Here is a 17,898-nt window from a genome sequence, read left to right on the forward strand (position 1 = left end):
GATGCCAACCAGTGGAGCAAAGTAAAAAAAAAATTGTGAATTTTGGGGGAGGGTTGGGCCCATCTACAACAAGAAGTCGTCATTATCTTTCTTGTTACCGTTTTTTTTTTTTGGCAGCAAAAAAGAACAAAAGAAATTTTGATGGCTATTTATATCACTTGGTGATTTTGGAGTGACTCTTTGTGTCCATGTCCAGGTCCATTCTTTTTTGGATTTGGACCACCTGCGGGTCTTGGGTAGAGGTTAAGGGATCCATGATGAGGGCGGACCGGGTCAGCCATGAAAAGCATCCAAAAACCATGTTTAGGGTTGCACATGGGTCCGAATCTGTTCTGGTCTAATTGGATTATACATGATCGAATTTGGATTTTGATTCGGATTCAAATAGAAAGAGTTAAAACTGAATCAGGATCCAACTAGCTTAAATAGTAGCAGGATATAACATTTACATGTACTCAGACTTGGAATATATGTCAGTTTTAGAATCAATGTTATTAGTTGTATTCGGACCCGATTGGGTGTCCGATCTGAATTGGTTGTAATGTTCAATTGTTGGAGTCCTAAGCCTAAGAATTGCTAATTCAAATCAAGCAAGTAGGCTTGGCGAGTTTAGGCATGGGTTAACTCATGTAAATCCATTGAGCTGACTCAAGCAAGTCGACTCCTGCCTAGATCCTGCTGTTTTTCAAGTGGTTCAAAGTGGGCTCAGTTTGACTCAAACGAAGGCAAATGGTCAAGGGAGTGAGTTGGACCTCTGCCAAAAATTGTGCCCAAAATTTGACCCTAACTGAGTGGCCCCTGACACACTCTTGGGTTTGGACTTCCTTATTTTGGTTAGGTAAGCATTTGCTTTGGAAACTAGTGTTGGAGGGATTTGCAAGGAGTCCAATGAAATACAAAAATTGTACCTGAATGAAACTAATTTTAAATGAGACGTGGATTTTTCTTTTGTTTAAAAGCATGAGTAACTTTTTCAAGAATTCAAGCTTTTAACTCTTCCAGATTCCTCACCATGTTTGATTGTAGGTGAGTGTAGTTGTAAGTAGAGGTGGGCAATCCCATCCATGAGTTTTGAACTTGTGACTTCTCATCAACTTAACATTCATAAGTAGCGAGAAGAGTCCCTTGTAGGATGGTTGGACTTACACATGAGTAATATGCAAAAGGGAGGCGAGAGCTTTGTTTAAGAACTATGGATATAACAGCCATTATTCAAATAGTGCAGGGTACAACAGTAACTTTCTTTTTTCTATCCCGTGATCTCTTGGTGAGTCGTTTTCCTTTGGCATAAAAGATGGAAAGAACAAAAACAAAAAACTTTTTTTTTTAAAAATTAGGGTATCTTGGATGTACTCTTACTTTATTTTCACAAGAAAAAGTACCACTGGGGATTAACCCTTAATTGTTTCTCCTTACCTTGTTTCATTTGGGGGTGAAAAGATCAGGTGCAATATGATTTGCACAAATATTTGTGCATTAAGCACCTGATCATCTTCCATCTTGGGGACAGGGCCTGTCAGTTGTTGGGGCCAAGGCCTGATGGAGGACTTAATGTACAAAATTTTGTGCCATGTGATTGCACCTCATCCAGACTCGTTGACGTTATAGGAACTCAATTAGTAGGACCCGATCCAGTTTTCCTAGATATGGATAGGATAAATGGGATCCAAATAGGGAATAGATCAGATTTAGGTCAGAAAAATGGATCAGGGACTTGGAAAATTTGATTTGGACAGTGATCAGTATAGATCTGGCTCATTTAATACTGCATCGAATTCCAATAAAATATAGTAATTTGAATGTACTTAAGTAAGCTGATTGCCATAGGCCCTGGGGCAGGGGTCTTAGCCTTGGAGTTTTATGCTACTGGCACGATGACCCTAGATGAGCCAGAGTGACCAGGTCTTAGTGCCGGGTGCCGGGTGCCGGGTGCAGTTTATTTGGGTTATAAAAAAAACTGATTGAGACCTGGTCTCAATTGTCAAATTGTCAGGCATGGAAGTACTGGGTAGGGCTGTCAGTGGGTCGGGTACCCGGCCTAGATGGTTGCACTGGAGCCCGTCCAAATAACTGGCAATTGGATTTGGGTTTGGGTTTAAAGTTCAAGAAAATGGAAACCCAAATGAGAGATAAGAGTATTAAAAAAATGTAATGAAAGAACACATGTAAGTCAGGCTGGGTTCTGTTGTATATCTAACAAAAATCATAATTCAAGCCCGACTTGCACATTAATTAGGTCGGGTTCCGGTCAACCCAAATAATATTTGGCTCACCAAGTTTATGTCCATGCCCTAATATTTAGATTAATTCAAGCTGAAAAATAAAATTCCTATGGGAAAGGGGGTAAGCTCACGGAGTTTTAAGCTGCCAAGACAGTGATTATAAGTACGACATTCAAATGCAAACCCAACCCGCTGACAGCCTTACTGCTGGAACATATATTGTTCTTGAGCAAGTCAGGCACGTAGGCCTAGCTCGTACCAGCGCAAAGTACAGCAGTACCATTGGTTAATTTGGTCTGTTCCATTTGATAGTGAAAAGATCATGTGCAATATGATTGTACAAATATTTGTGCATTAACCACCTGATCACCCTCCATCTTGGGGACAGACCCTGTCAGTTGTGAGGCCCAAGGTCTGATGGATGACAATCAGGTGCTTAATGCACAAATTTTGTGCCATGTGATTGCACCCGAACCATAGGACACAAATGCTAATTAACATCTCCTCTCTCTCTTCATAAGTTAGATTACTGCAAATAATGTTGGAAAAGTACAGATCGAATCGAGTTAAAACTGTGAACATAATTGATTATTTATTAAATCGGAACACAGGACAAAAAAATTTGTTGTACTTTTATAGGTGGACTCTGCGGACCAGTCCATGCAAAAAGGTGTGCAGAACAGCACAAGTTGTCTGATCTAATATATAAGATGATTGGTCTAGAGTCCAGATCCGGTGCAATATGATTGCACAAAAAATGTGCATTAAGCACCCGATCGATCAGGTCCTGGGTCCTGCACCTGACAGGCCCTGTCCTAAGATGGAGGGTGATCGATCGGGTGCTTAATGCACAAATATTTGTGCAATCATATTGCACCTGATCTTTTCACTGCTAAAACAGATGAGTCTGGATCCAGTGCGATTACATGGAACAAAATTTGTGCATTAAGTACCTGATCGCTCTCTATCAGGCCTTGGGCTCCACAACTGACAGATCCTGTCCAACAAGATGGAGTGTGATCATGTGCTTATTACACAACTATTTGTGCAATCATATTGCACCTTATCTTTTCACAAAAACAGACTTTAGTGGAGGTCACTACCACTGTTATAGACCTTTTATCAGGCTTTTTCAGAAGGATCCAAAGGCTAGTTGGTGTCGGCCCGCAATGGCCATATGCACAAACGGGGTTTGTAGCCAAGCATTTTTCTAATATTAGGTGATAATTTTATTTAATTATTTATTTTTGCTAAGGTCAAGGGAAAATCCTCAACAGTACATTGGCAGGCTTTGGCTGATAAAACCCTTGAGGTCCCTCCCAATGTTGTCAGTATTGGTATGGGCCCCCAATCGTTGGGCCACCAATTCAGTTATATCGGTCCATACTGCTACTCAACTGAATCATTTTGTATCGGCCCAAAAATAATAAAAAATTATTATGTGTCAATCATAGAGAGAGAGAGGGTGCTTCGCCACTGTGCATTCAACAAGGAAGAGAGGGAGGGGAAGAGCAGGTGGGGATGAGAGAGAGAGAGGGTGCTTCGACGTTGTGTCTTCAATAAGGAAGTGAGGGAATGGGAAGCAATAGAGGGAGGGGAAGAGCAGGTGGAGACGAGAGAGAGAGAGAGTTTAAATTTGACAACGGCCAATCATCCGATCTCACTTAAGATTGAACGGCCAACTATTGTTTAATGGCCATCCAATGATACATGTTATATATATATTAAACTAGTTGTGTTTAACATTGTCAACCATATAAAAATGTTTAAAATACCCTTAAAATAGTAGCATTTTTGGGTTACTTTTTTAGGTAAAAAAATTACTTTGATAGCTTTATAAAGTTACTTTCTTAGAAAATGTGTTTGACTTTTCAATTCTCTCCAAGTTCAAAAAACCTTTCTTTCAAGGATATTTTAATAAGGTTGAATCCATTTAATATTAAACAAAACTAATATATATATATATATATATATATATATATATATATATATATATATATTGTAACTAAAATATGTAAACTGTTATGTCGAGATTTTCATAGAGTTTTTTTATTTTTTAAAATTTCATCATACATATGTGATCTAGATGTTTGGTTTTACAGAAACAAGCTCTTAGATCATTCGATTATGATGTATAAGAAGGATCTTTTAATGCTTGAAAATCAATAGCTCATAATTTTTGTAAATATTCAAGCATATAAAATCATATTTCTTGATCTGATTATGATGATCCAATAGTCGATTCCAAGTAAATGGACCATGCCAAATGCATATGCAAGGTTAGATTTGCAAAAAAAAACTATGGTTTATATATTTCAATTCTCTCTCTCTCTCTCTCTCTCTCTCTCTCTCACACACACACACACACATATATATATATATATATATATATATATATATAGAGAGAGAGAGAGAGAGAGAGAGTTATTCAATACATGTAAATTAAAACAAGCATGCAAGAAGATATTTCTACAATTTACACATGCAGACATCAATAAAAAATTCAAGAATACATACGATGCAATGTTTTACACGATTGCCCACCATTCACACTTGCACATTTCTTTCAATCAAAAGTAGTTATATATTCATGGACATTTAATTATGCATGAGTAATTAAGAAATGCATACTCTTACCATTGCAGAATGGTTAGCCATCTGTGCATGAGTCACTTTGTTATCTTTAATTAGATTTTTTTTAAATGATGCATGCCATGACTAACTACATGTACATTCAATTAAGGTTTCACTTATTAGCCCTATGGGTACTAACACAGGTAGAAACCTAGATCAAGGCCATGACGCGATCAGTATATTCATACAATTATAGCTTTGGCCTAGAGATGGCAGTGGACCGGGGGGAAACGGGGCTTTGTCCTGTTTGGACCAGGGATAGAGGACATGAAACGGGGATGGCGATAGAGATGAAGGTTAAAATCAAAACCCATGTGGGGATGGAGGCAGGGATAGACTTACGCTTTCCCTCACCCCGCCATGTCCCCGTCCTGATCCCCGCTCCATCCCCAATCCTTTTAAGGATGACAATGGACTGAGGGGAAACTGGGCCTCACCCTGCCTCGCCATGTTTGGACTGGGGATGGAGGACTTGAAACGAGGATGGAGGCAGGGGTGGAGGTTAAAATCCAAACTCATGCGGGGATGAAGGTGGGGATATAGGTTCGAATTTTGTGATGGGGCAGGGGTAGAGACTTTGTCCCCCACCCCCGCTTCGGTTCACTGTCATCCCTACTTTGGCCTCTCTGAGCACCATTCACCAGTCTCGAGTGAGGGATAACTGTATCGATAGAGAGCTCTCAACATCTTTATCCCGATGCATAAGACTTTCACTCATAAGTTTCTTACCCTCCATGTTGCAGTCTAATATGGAGTCTTCCCCCATCTTCGTGGCTGGAGAGAAGCAACCTTACGTGCTAAAAAATAATATCCATAAAGTCATACATACTGCTTACTTTCTCTTTGTAAACATCAGTTTTTAGTATTATATGGTTAACCTTTTTAATTCATTAAGTCAATGCAACTCACATTTCAAATCTAATTTAAAGATTTGGGCCTCTTTTGGGCTCATAGATGCACATATTTCAAACACAATTTAATAGTCACAGAGCATTGCACATTTATATATTTTTTAACTTTAACATTCATTTAACAATAGACAATGATCATAGACAAATAGATGCATCCATATTCAATCACATTCCATGCACAATTTATTCAATTTGATAGCAATTGGTGATAAAAGCAATATTGTGCAACAAGCACCTTATTCAATTTGTGCCCCTAATTAGATATTCAATTCCTACATAAAATCAATATAGAATTACATATGCAGTATCATTCATTTCAAAATAAAATCACATTTGAACACCGACGAGGTATCACATACATCGATAACCTAGTCTTTAGCCGATTTGGGATCTGTCGGACCCCTACACCATCTTAATGTTGCAACTATTACAGAACCATGTACATTCTGTGAATAAAGTTGAATTTTTGATAAATTATAGAAATGTCTGTCAGCTTTCTGATGCCATAAATTGTTCGTAAAAATTTCTTTGTATGAGGGAGATACAATATGTCTAGTGTTTGCTTGCACTTTTCTGTTTCGATATTCATTGTTCTGTGCACAATTTGGGAACAGAGCTCAACATTTTACAGACTGTATAAAATAACATAGCACACCCTTCATAAAAACTTCTTCGAAAGAAGAAGATATGAATAATTTACTGGACAGATGTTAGACCAGATATGCATAATAATGAAAAGTATGCATTCCGGTGAGCAGAAATAGGCTATCCAAATTAAGTTTTTTAGGAAATTTCACTAACATGTCATACATCATTCCAAAAATCCCAACTTATAACAATACATATTTTCTTACAGACAAATCTCATTTTCGCAGCCATTAAACTAGGAAATCGATCCGCCCTCCCAAAAACTATTTTCTTATAAAAGTTTTTGATATTTTTCCTAATTTCATACATTTACATTTTTGTTCACAACAAACATTGCATATTTTTAATTTTTCTATATTAACAACATATACCATGAATGAGAGGATTAAAACATACACACTAACTTATTTTACAACAACAACAACTACGCCTTCATCCCAAAACGATTGGGGTCGGCTATATGAACCAAAAAAGAAAATCATTTTGGGTCTTCCACATGAATCCTTCTCCTCCAATCATTTCTATCCAATGTCATGTCCACGATGAGGTTCAAGGCATTCATATCTTTTCCTATCATCTTCATCCAAGTCTTCTTAGGCCTACTCCAACCTCTTTTAACTAATATATTTTCTCATTTCTCCATCCTTCTAACTAGAGCATCATTAGGCCTTTGCCGAATATGTCCAAACCACCGTAAATGATTCTCTCTCATCTTATTTTCAATGGATGCAACACCTACCTTCTTACGTATCTCCTTGTTGTGAATCTTATCTTTAATTGTATTTCCACACATCCATCTAAGCATATGCATCTCAACTGCACTCATTTTTTGAATATGATGTCTTTTGGCAGCCCAACATTCCGTACCATATAGTAAAATGGGCCTAATCGTCGTTCTATAAAACTTTTCCTTCAACCGCAATGGCATTCTACGGTCGCACAACACTCCAGTTACACTTTTCCATTTCATCCACCCAACCTTAATCCTATGATTTACATCTCCATCAATTTCTTTATTCTTTTGAATGATAGATCCCAAATATTTGAAACAGTCATCCACCGCTATTTGTTGCTCACCAAGCTTTACTACACTCTCAACACTACTTCGTTGCTTACTAAACTGACATTCAATATATTTTGTTTTACTCTTACTCAACGTAAAACCTCTTGCTTCCAAAGTTTGTCTCCATAATTCTAACTTAGCATTAACCTCAGCTCTAGACTCATCAATCAAAACAATATCATCAGCAAACAACATACACCACGACACATTTTCTTGAATTGATCTCGTAAGTTCATCTATCACTATAGCAAAAAGGAAAGGGCTTAATGCAAATCCTTGATGTAACCCAACCGTTATAGAAAATTTGTTTGTCACCCCTCCACAAGTGCAGACATTGGTTACTACTCATTCATACATATCTTTAATTATACTAATGGACTTCAGAGAGATACATTTATTCATCATTGTCCATCAGAGAACATCCCTAGGTACTCTATCATATGCCTTCTCTAGATCAATAAAAAACATATGCAAATCTTTGTTCCCCTCTCTATATCTCTCAATAAGTTGTCTAAGAAGATGTTTAGCTTTCATAGTTGATCTTCCAGGCATAAAACCAAATTGATTCTCCGATATCATGGCAACCTTCCTCAACCTATACTCAATCACCCTTTCCCAAAGTTTCATAGTATGACTTATGAGTTTTATACCACGATAGTTTATGCAATCTTGTATACCACCCTTATTCTTATAGAGAGGCACCAAAGTACTCTTCCTCCACTCATTAGGCATCTTATTTGTCCGCCAAATCTTGTTCAAAAAATTTGTCAATCATTCTAAACCTTTCTCTCCCAAGCTTTTTCAAGCCTCGATAGATATACCATCTCGGCCAACTACCCTTCTTGATTTCATTTTATTCAAAGTCTCTGCAATTTCTTTCTTTTGAATCTTGCGCATGAAGTCACGATTCATCTCATGAAAAGGAATGGACAAGTCTCCAAGATCCTGAGCATGACTTCCATTAAATAGCTTATAAAAATAATCTTTCCATCTCTCCTTAATCTCCTCATCTTTGACTAAAACCCTTTGTGTTTCATCTTTGATACATCTAATCATACCCAGATCCCTCGATTTTCTATCTCTCATCTTTGCAAGCCTATAAATATTCTTCTCGCCCTCTTTGGTATCCAACTTGTCATAAACCTCCTTATATACCTTATCCCTCGCGTTTCAAACTACTTTTTTAGCTTTCTTCTTTGCTATCATAAACATCTCCAAATTCTCATTATCACGACTCTTACTTAGATTTCTATAACACTCTCTTTTAACCTTAATAGCTAATTTGACATCATCATTTCACCATGATGTATCCTTACCTAGCGGTGCACCGCTTTTAGACTCACCCAATACCTCCTTAGCCACCTTTCTCATGCCACCCACTATCTTATTCCACATTGAGTTTGAATCCTCCTCGAGACACCAATCAACTTCCTTAACTACCTGCTCTACAATCATTCTTTGTTTAGCTCCTTTTAGTGCCCACCACTTAATTCTAGGATCTATCATGTGTCTATCCCTTTTACGGTATTGTCTAATTCTAAGATCTAAAATTAGGACTCTATGTTGTGTAGCTACACTTTTTCCTGGTATAACCTTACAATTGATGCAACAACCCCTATCTCTCTTTCTAAGTAAGAAAAAATCTATCTGACTCGTATTAACCCCACTTTTAAATGTTACTAGGTGAGACTCTCTCTTCCTAAACCAAGTGTTTGCTAAGATCATATCATAAGACAAACCAAAATCTAAAATCCTTTCTCCACTTTCGTTTCTTTCTCCTATACCATAGCCTCCATAGATACTCTCAAATTCATCCCTACTACCTACATGTTCATTAAGGTCATCGCCGATGAAAAGCTTTTCACCATAAGATATCCCTTGTACTACTCCATCCAAATCTTCCCAAAATTGACGCTTAATAGAATCTAAACCTACTTGAGGTGCATAAACACTAATAATATTAATAATATCCGTACCTAATATTAATTTAATAAATAAAATCCTATCAACCTTCCTACGGACCTCAACTACATTATCTATAAACTCACGACTCATAACAATCCTTACTCCATTCCTATTTCTATTTATTCATGTATACCAAATCTTATATCTCCGAGGTTCTATCACTTTTGCCTTCTTACCTACCCATTTAGTCTTTTGTAGACATAAAATATCAATATTTCTCCTACACATAACATCTACTAACTCTACCAACTTACCAGTTAAAGACCCTATGTTCCAAGTGGCTAACCTAATTTTATGGTCTTGGACTAACTTCTTTACCCCCACCGTCCAACAAAGTGAGGGAACCCTTGCCTATTTGACACCACACCCGGGCGTCAGTGTGACGCGTCGCTTTCGGGCGATGACCTAGCAACGTTTGCCCATTTATCACTGCCTCCGGGCCTATAGAGTACAGCGCGTCGCTCAGTAGGGAACATCCCAATGAAATTCTCATATTGGTTCATATTCATAGGGTATGACTAAGGTTTTATGCTGGCTATCACTGGCCTGCTGCAACCCTCCTCCTTTATCCGGTCTTGGGACCAACAGTGTATAACTAAATAATTATACACAGGCGGAGTTACACTAACTTATTTTACAAAAAAAAATTATATATCTCCCTATTGAATTCGAAATTCATTTTTTTTTAGAAATTCATCATACACGGTTTGCATAAATTCTTAGGCATTTCTATTTTATTTTTTTTAAGGATTGAACTGACCCCCCACTTCTGATCAGTCCTTACTTCTCTAACATACCTTTGGATTCACGAAGGCTTTTTTAAAACCCTTCGTACCTCAAATTTGGGGTAATCAGCTATGCCCAATTTGCCTATATTCTGATAAAACACATAGACATATACAAACTTTTTTTTTGTTGTTGAATAAGACTCTAGACCAGAGTTTTTCTTACACGTATATGTGTGTGTACATATTTGATTCAATATATATATACGCATATGTGTATACAACCTAATTTTATTGGAAATCCATAAAACTGATTCAAGTAGAAATCAATTTTTGAAAGGGTTTTTGATCCTGAAAACTCTCTACTCTAAATATGATATATTCGACACTAAATCCTCACATAAGAGGTTAGATGCAAGGTTTATCTATTTAGAATCAGAATAAACTCGTGTATACGAGTTCCAATCTACGGATAAAGAATAAAACCCTTACCTCAAATCGTCAGAATCGTCGAATGCAAATGCCAAAACTAGATGGTCTTGGCTCGAACTTAACACCACCTCTAAACTATGGTTGTACCCCCTTGGTCAACATGTTTTCAATGGAGTCTCATATCTCGGATGATCCAGACATGGCAAGGTGCCAACATGATCATGTTGGAGAGAGAAGAAGCACACCAAAGATGAAGAAGACAATAGTAGTAGGTGGTGTTTCCTTGAGTCTGCCCTTGCTTGATATTTGAACGATAGTTTGAGGTTTATATCAAGGCCTATACCTTTGACACCAATGCTATTAGTGATGGTTGAAAAACAGAGTCTCTCCCTCTTAACATTAGGTAAGAGAAGAGACAAGGAAGAGAGTATAGAGAGAATAAAAATAGAGGGGTGTTTTATGATCCTCTTTATTTATAAAGAGTTTGACCTAAGGACACATGAATAGGTAATATTGAGGAGTTCCTATTCTCAAAACCCCAAGGCTTAGGATCCATCAATCTTATGTAATAGTCATATTAATTATATGTATAACCTAATATATTTATATATTATATGTGCTTAAGTAAGCCCAAGGGGCCCACTAGCATAGGACGTCCCCCCATTAGGCTTACTTACTAAATCTCAAAGGCAAGCTAAGCTTGCTTGTTAAATAAGAAATTAACTTGCTCTTTTTTTCTTTTTTTGCAAATTATTTTTCCTTATTTCTTAAATCTTTTAAATTTTTACTTACCATATTACATAGTTATATTTTATGATATAATTTCATTAGCTATATGATGTATATTATATAGTCAAATAAACACATGGGATTCCACCAGCATGGACATCCCCCTTGTGTTTTGCTTCTTTCTTTTTTCTTCTTTGGCTTGTCTCTCCATCCTAGAACCTTCTCGGATGAGACCCCCCCCCCCCCCTTGGGAGGGTTTCCATTGCATTTTAAAACCTCCCTTGGGAGGGTTTCCATTGCATTTGAAAACCGTGACTTGTTTTCTCATATTTTGGCTTTTTGAAAACTTTTAAAAATACAAAAATAATTTTATAGTTTTATAAGTTCCAATCTAACTTGAAGTGCCACATAGGATGGGCCCCATAGGGGGACACCCCAACTATGGACCTCTACCTCCTTATAGAATTTACTTAAATTTAATTTTTTATTTAATATTAATTAATTTATTAATTTACTTTATTTAGTATTTGGATTTCAAAATACCTAGAACAAAAATTTATTTTTTGTAATTTGGATTTCAAACTCATAAAGCTATTTTTTTTTAAATTACATTACATATGTATCAAATTACCCAAAATTCATCTAAAATAATATTTGATTTTATTTTGATGAAATTTATCAATTATTTTATTAAATTTCATCTTTTGCATAATTCAATTTTGAATGCGAATTTCACTAAAATCATCTTGAATCAACTTTGATTTTTTGTAAGATATTTCTTATCATTTGTCTTAGGCTAATTCACATTTTTACACTCCTTTCTTGTAAAATTTATCATTAATATTATTTTATTTATTAAAAATACCCTAAAGAATCACAAATATTACATCCAAATTCAATTTAAATTTTAAGTTTAATTTCGACAATGATTTAAATTATTGTATAATTCAAACTTGAATTGGCATTCAATTAAATTATAATTTAGGCTTGAATCAAACCCAAATCAAATTATAATATTCGAAACAGATTTATTAAATTCGAATTCGATCTAAATTCAAATTCCCAGATCAAAATCCAAATTCGATAAAATTCTAGAAATTGAAATTGAAATCGAAATTCAATGAGACTCCAAATTCAAATACACACTCAATTTGAATCTTGACTAATATTGAAACTCAAATTAAACTCTAATTAAGTTCAACTTAAATCCATATTAAATATGATTAAAAATCAAAAACTCAATTCGAAATAAATTTTTAGTTTGAGATTCATTCCAAATCAAATTAAAACTCAAATTAGAATTAAATATCATCTTAAGTTTAAATAATATTTTAGCCTTAAAATTGCTTTTATTCCTTATAAAAATATCAAAAATTCACAGGTTTTACATCACTCCAGAAATTAAAATTGAAATCAAAATTCCATGAGACTCCAAATTCAAATGCACACTTAATTCAAATCCTGACTAATCTTAAAACTCAAATTAAACTCTAATTAAGTTCGACTTAAATTCAAATTAAATCTGATTAAAAATCAAAAACCCATTTCAAAATAAATTTCGAGTTTGAGATTCCTTTCATAATCAATTAAAGCTCGAATTATAATTAAATCTCATTTTAAGTTCAAATAATATTTTAGCCTTTAATTTGCCTTTATTCCTCATAAAGATATCAAAAATTTATGGGTTTTACATTCTTCTCTCCTTAAAGAAATTTTGTCCTCAAAATTTAACTAAGATCATTTATAGACAAAATTTTGGATGTTTTGTTTTTATTATTCATTTGTTTAATAAGATAAAAAAATTTATGATTATTACAACTGCTCCTTTTACAAGGAAGAGAGGGAGGGGAAGAGCAGGCAGGGATGAGAGAGTGAGAGGGTGCTCCAACACCATGCCTTCAATAAGAAAGAGAGCGAGTGTCAAGCAAAAGAGAGAGAGAGTTTAAATTTGACAACAACTACTCGTCTAATCTCACTTGAGATTGAACGACCAACTATTGTTTGATGGCAATCCAACGAGAAACTCGTTCGACAATACATGTTTATATATATATTAAACTAGTTGTGTTTAACATTAGATGGATTTAACCATATAAAAATGATTAAAATACCCTTGAAATAATGACATTTTTGAAAATGTAAGGTTACATTTTGAGGTAAAAAAATTACATTGATAACTTTATAAAATTACTTTCTTGGAAAAGTGTTTGACTTTTCAATTCTTTCCAAGTTCAAAAAACATTTCTTTCAAGGATATTTTAATTGCTTTAATATGGTTGAATCAATTTAATATTAAACACAACTAGTACAGTATTAGATTACCACATATATATATATATATATATATATATATATATATATATATATATATATATATATATATATGGTAACTAGAATGTGTAAACCAACAAAATAATGTAAACCGGTACACATCGAGATTTTTATAAGATTTTTTTTATTTTCTAAAATTTCATCATACGAATGAGATCTATGCTTGGTTTTATAGAAACATACTCTTAGATCATCCAATTACGATGTATAAGACTATCTTTTAAGGCTTGAAAATCAATAGCTCATAATTTTCGTAAATATTCAAGCATACAAAATCGTATTTTTTGATCTGATTATGGTGATCCAATAGTCGATTCCAAGCAAATGGACCACTTGATAGAGAGAGAGAGAGAGAGAGAGAGAGAGAGAGAGAGAGAGAGAGAGAGAGAGAGAATTCCATACATGCAGTTAAGGCTGATAAACAAGCCAAACGAAGTTAACGAGACATGTTCGGGCTTGAATCATTTACCAGTTGATCGAGGTCATAACTCGGCTTGTTTTCATGTTTTGCTGAGCTCAAACTCAGCTGGTGCCTGAACGAGATGTGCCGAACACAAGCTTGTTCCTGTAAAATAATGTATATTAATTATTACATAGAATCTATACTAATGTTTATATATTACACTTAAAAGTGTATACATTTTATATATTACATGTAATAGTTCATAATTTATATAAATATATTTTGTATCTTTGTCTTTATATTTATATTATATGCATTCTTCTCTTTGTATCTTATGCTGAAATTATATATTACACAAAATATATACATATTTTTATCTATATGAGCTCACCCAATCAGAACACTTTATGTTCGGGCTTGACTCATGTAAACTGAACGAGCTGCTCATGGCTCGGCTCACCAGTTATACAAACAGATCACAATGAGCTGAATCACGAGCTGCTCAGTTCGTTTGCCAGCCCTATGAAGAGTTAAGTGACTACTGAATTCCACAAGTCACAAACAATAGCGAACTAGTTACGGTCAAGCTAACCAAGAAAATAAAGAAATAACCAACGGCGGCCTCCGCTTGTCTGGCAGGAGCAGTTAGTGCACGTCACCTTGTGTTGGGGCGTTGCAAGTTCGAATCCCAACGGTATGGTTGTATAATTGGTAGGGGTATGCCTAACACTTAGTTTTCTATGTAAAAAAAAAAAGAAATAAAAGGAAAGGATAAATAATAGATAATTTTTAAAAAATAGTGATGTTTAACAGCATTAAATTACTGGTAGATCATAGGGAGCGCATCTCAATAACTTTATGCAAAGTATCTCCTAATAAAGAAGGTCATGATTGAAGTTGGACATAATCGGTCTGCACATTTTTTTAATTTGCATTATAAAGTTTGAGTAATAGTATTGCTTTTGCCGTTCATATTGGATACGATTGAATATAAAGTTGCAAAAAGCAATATGACGTGTCGTGTCGGTATGGACTAATAAACTGTTATGGTTCCACCAATCACACCATTGACATGGAAAAGAAAAACAAAACCAAGTAGACTAATAAATATTTTTTTTAAAAAATTCAATTTGTTCTTTTAATTTCTCCCTTTCTAAATGGCCAAGTATAACTTTTATTTTTTCATAAAAAAAGGGTTATTACTTTTATTTTCATAAAAGTTGTGCTACCTTACATCGATCAATAGAAGTGTAGTGGGTGCAGTACCCAAGGAATTTTTTTTCCTTTCCTTTTCTGGACCAAGCAATCGAACAATCTTATCTTGTCTCAAAATATCATTATCTAGAATTGTAACTTTATAGCTAAAAATTGAAAGTGCATTTTAACTTTAGAAAAATTCCCGTCCACTCGTTGCCATCAAAGTAAATTTGAATAGTCACAAGAAGGCTGCTGCACGCATCTGGTAGGGACCACATATAAGTGACACCAAGTTGATGGGACCTCACGAGTTCCAAACCCAATGAGAGCATCCCTTGTTGCAAGGTCACTGAATGTACCCCGAAGTGCAGAGAGACCTCAAGGGTTTTAACCGGAGACCTGCTAACGTACAGGCAGTGATTTGGGAGGTGTTTTTTCCTTACTCTTGCAATATATATATATATATATATATATATATATATATATATATATATATATATATATATACTAAACATATTAGGTCCCATTTCTTATTCTGCCCCATAGTTTTGAAGTGTTCTATGATAGATCTGAACTGTTAGATGTGTTTAGCATGCTCGATTTAGTGGGAATCGACTCTTGTATCATGTTTTTTTGACAAAAAAAAACATGTTTTTATGAGTCGGGAAAAAAATGATGCCTTCGTAGCCATCCATTTTGGATCACCAGAAAAACCTGTATACAGGTCAAATTCTAGTGTTCCAAAAGTTGGTTCCCACTAAACAAAACCTATAAATCACATCTATGCTGTTAGATATGAGAAAAAAAAATGCAAATATGATGATTTTTGAGAGGGCAGAATAGGGCAAAACGAGAAGGTGGGCAGAAAGAGCGCTATATATATATATATAGGAAAATGGGTCCGTGCTAAACCCATTTGGTGCTAAACTGCATGCTAAATGGGTTTTTTCGGGCTTCTCCGATGCTTTTTATGTGGTTCCGGCCCCATAAATGTGTTGGGCATGGCAGATTTACTAAAAATCCACACTTGGATCATGTGTTTTCGATGAAGAAAACGATGTTTGGAGCCTCAGAAATTTACAAAGATTTTGGAACATTGATTTTTGAAAATTTGTAAAACCCACCCATGTGTTGGAATCAAACTCTTCAAGAGCTGGTCCCTCTAAAATCAAGTACATAGATCACATTTGTAGGGTCAAATTTTAAAAATAAAATGAAAAAACCCGAAAAACCCATTTAGCACGCTGTTTAGCACCAAATGGGTTTAGCACAGACCCATTACTCGATATATATGTGTGTGTGTGTGAGTGATGTGCTGCTTCTACCTACTTTCTCATTATGCCCCCTCAAAATTGTAGTTTTTTGGTATTTTTTCTCACATCTAACACCATAGATGTGATCTATAGGTTTTGTTTAATGGGAACCGGCTTTGGAACACCCGCATCTGACCTATATACATGTCTTTTTGGTGATCCAAAATCAATGGCTATGAAGGCATCAATTTTTTTTGGCTCATAAAAATACATTTTTTCGAAAAAAATATGATCCAAGAGTCAATTCTCACTAAACAGAGCATGCTAAACACATCTAACGGTTCAGATCTGTCATAAAATACTTCAAACTATGGGGCAAAACGAGAAAAGTGAGCCTAATATGTTCAATTCTCTCTCTTTATATATATATATATATATATATGAAATGAAAACCTCCTCAATGAAAAATCCTCCCAAACCACCCCAATGGACGTTTTATTGGATTTTTGATATTTTTTTTCAAAATTCTAACCATAAAGATTTGATCTATATGCTTGTTTTTGTAGGAATCAGTTCTTGAAGCATTTGATTCTGATCAATGGATAGGTTTTTATAAGTTTCAAAATCAACACCGTACAATTTTTATAAAATTTTGAGGCTCAAAATACCATTTTTTCTATCCAAAATTCATTATTCTAGTATCAATTTATAGTAAATCAATCATGTTGAACACATCTGTATGGTCATAATTTAAAAAAAACACCAAAAAAATTCTACTGGGAAAGTTTGGGAGGGTTTTCATTTGGGAGGTTCCTATATATATATATATATATATATATATATATATATATATATATATATATATATAGGCTACTAATGAGCTAGAAATCATAGGTGCAAGTTGTATTGACTCAATCTAACAACATAGATGTGTTCAATATAGTTTGTTTGTTAAGGATCAAGCCTTAGATCGTGCTTTTCTGATGTAAAAATGTGATATTTTGAGTTATAAAATTGACACATTATGGGCCATTGATTTTCGGACCCCTTTAAAAACCTAATTACTTGTCATAATCACGTGATTCAACACAAGTTTCCTACTAAACAAACCAAGTAGACCACATCGGTAACATTTGATCTACAAAAAATTAAGAAAAAAATGATTTCTACTCATTAGTTTATTACCTTCATTAGTAGCGAATATATATATATATATATATATATATATATATATATATATATATATATATATATATATATATATATATATATATATATATACTCAGAGAAACTGCCTTCAGGATCATAGACCTAGCTGTGCGGGCTCTACTACGATCACTGTTTTGGCAGTGTAAAACTCTCTGTGAGCTTACCCCTTGCCCACA

The sequence above is a fragment of the Nuphar pumila genome, chromosome 2 (genome assembly GCF_984573655.1).
Source record: "Nuphar pumila chromosome 2, dmNupPumi1.hap1.1, whole genome shotgun sequence".
NCBI classification, from domain to species: domain Eukaryota; kingdom Viridiplantae; phylum Streptophyta; class Magnoliopsida; order Nymphaeales; family Nymphaeaceae; genus Nuphar; species Nuphar pumila.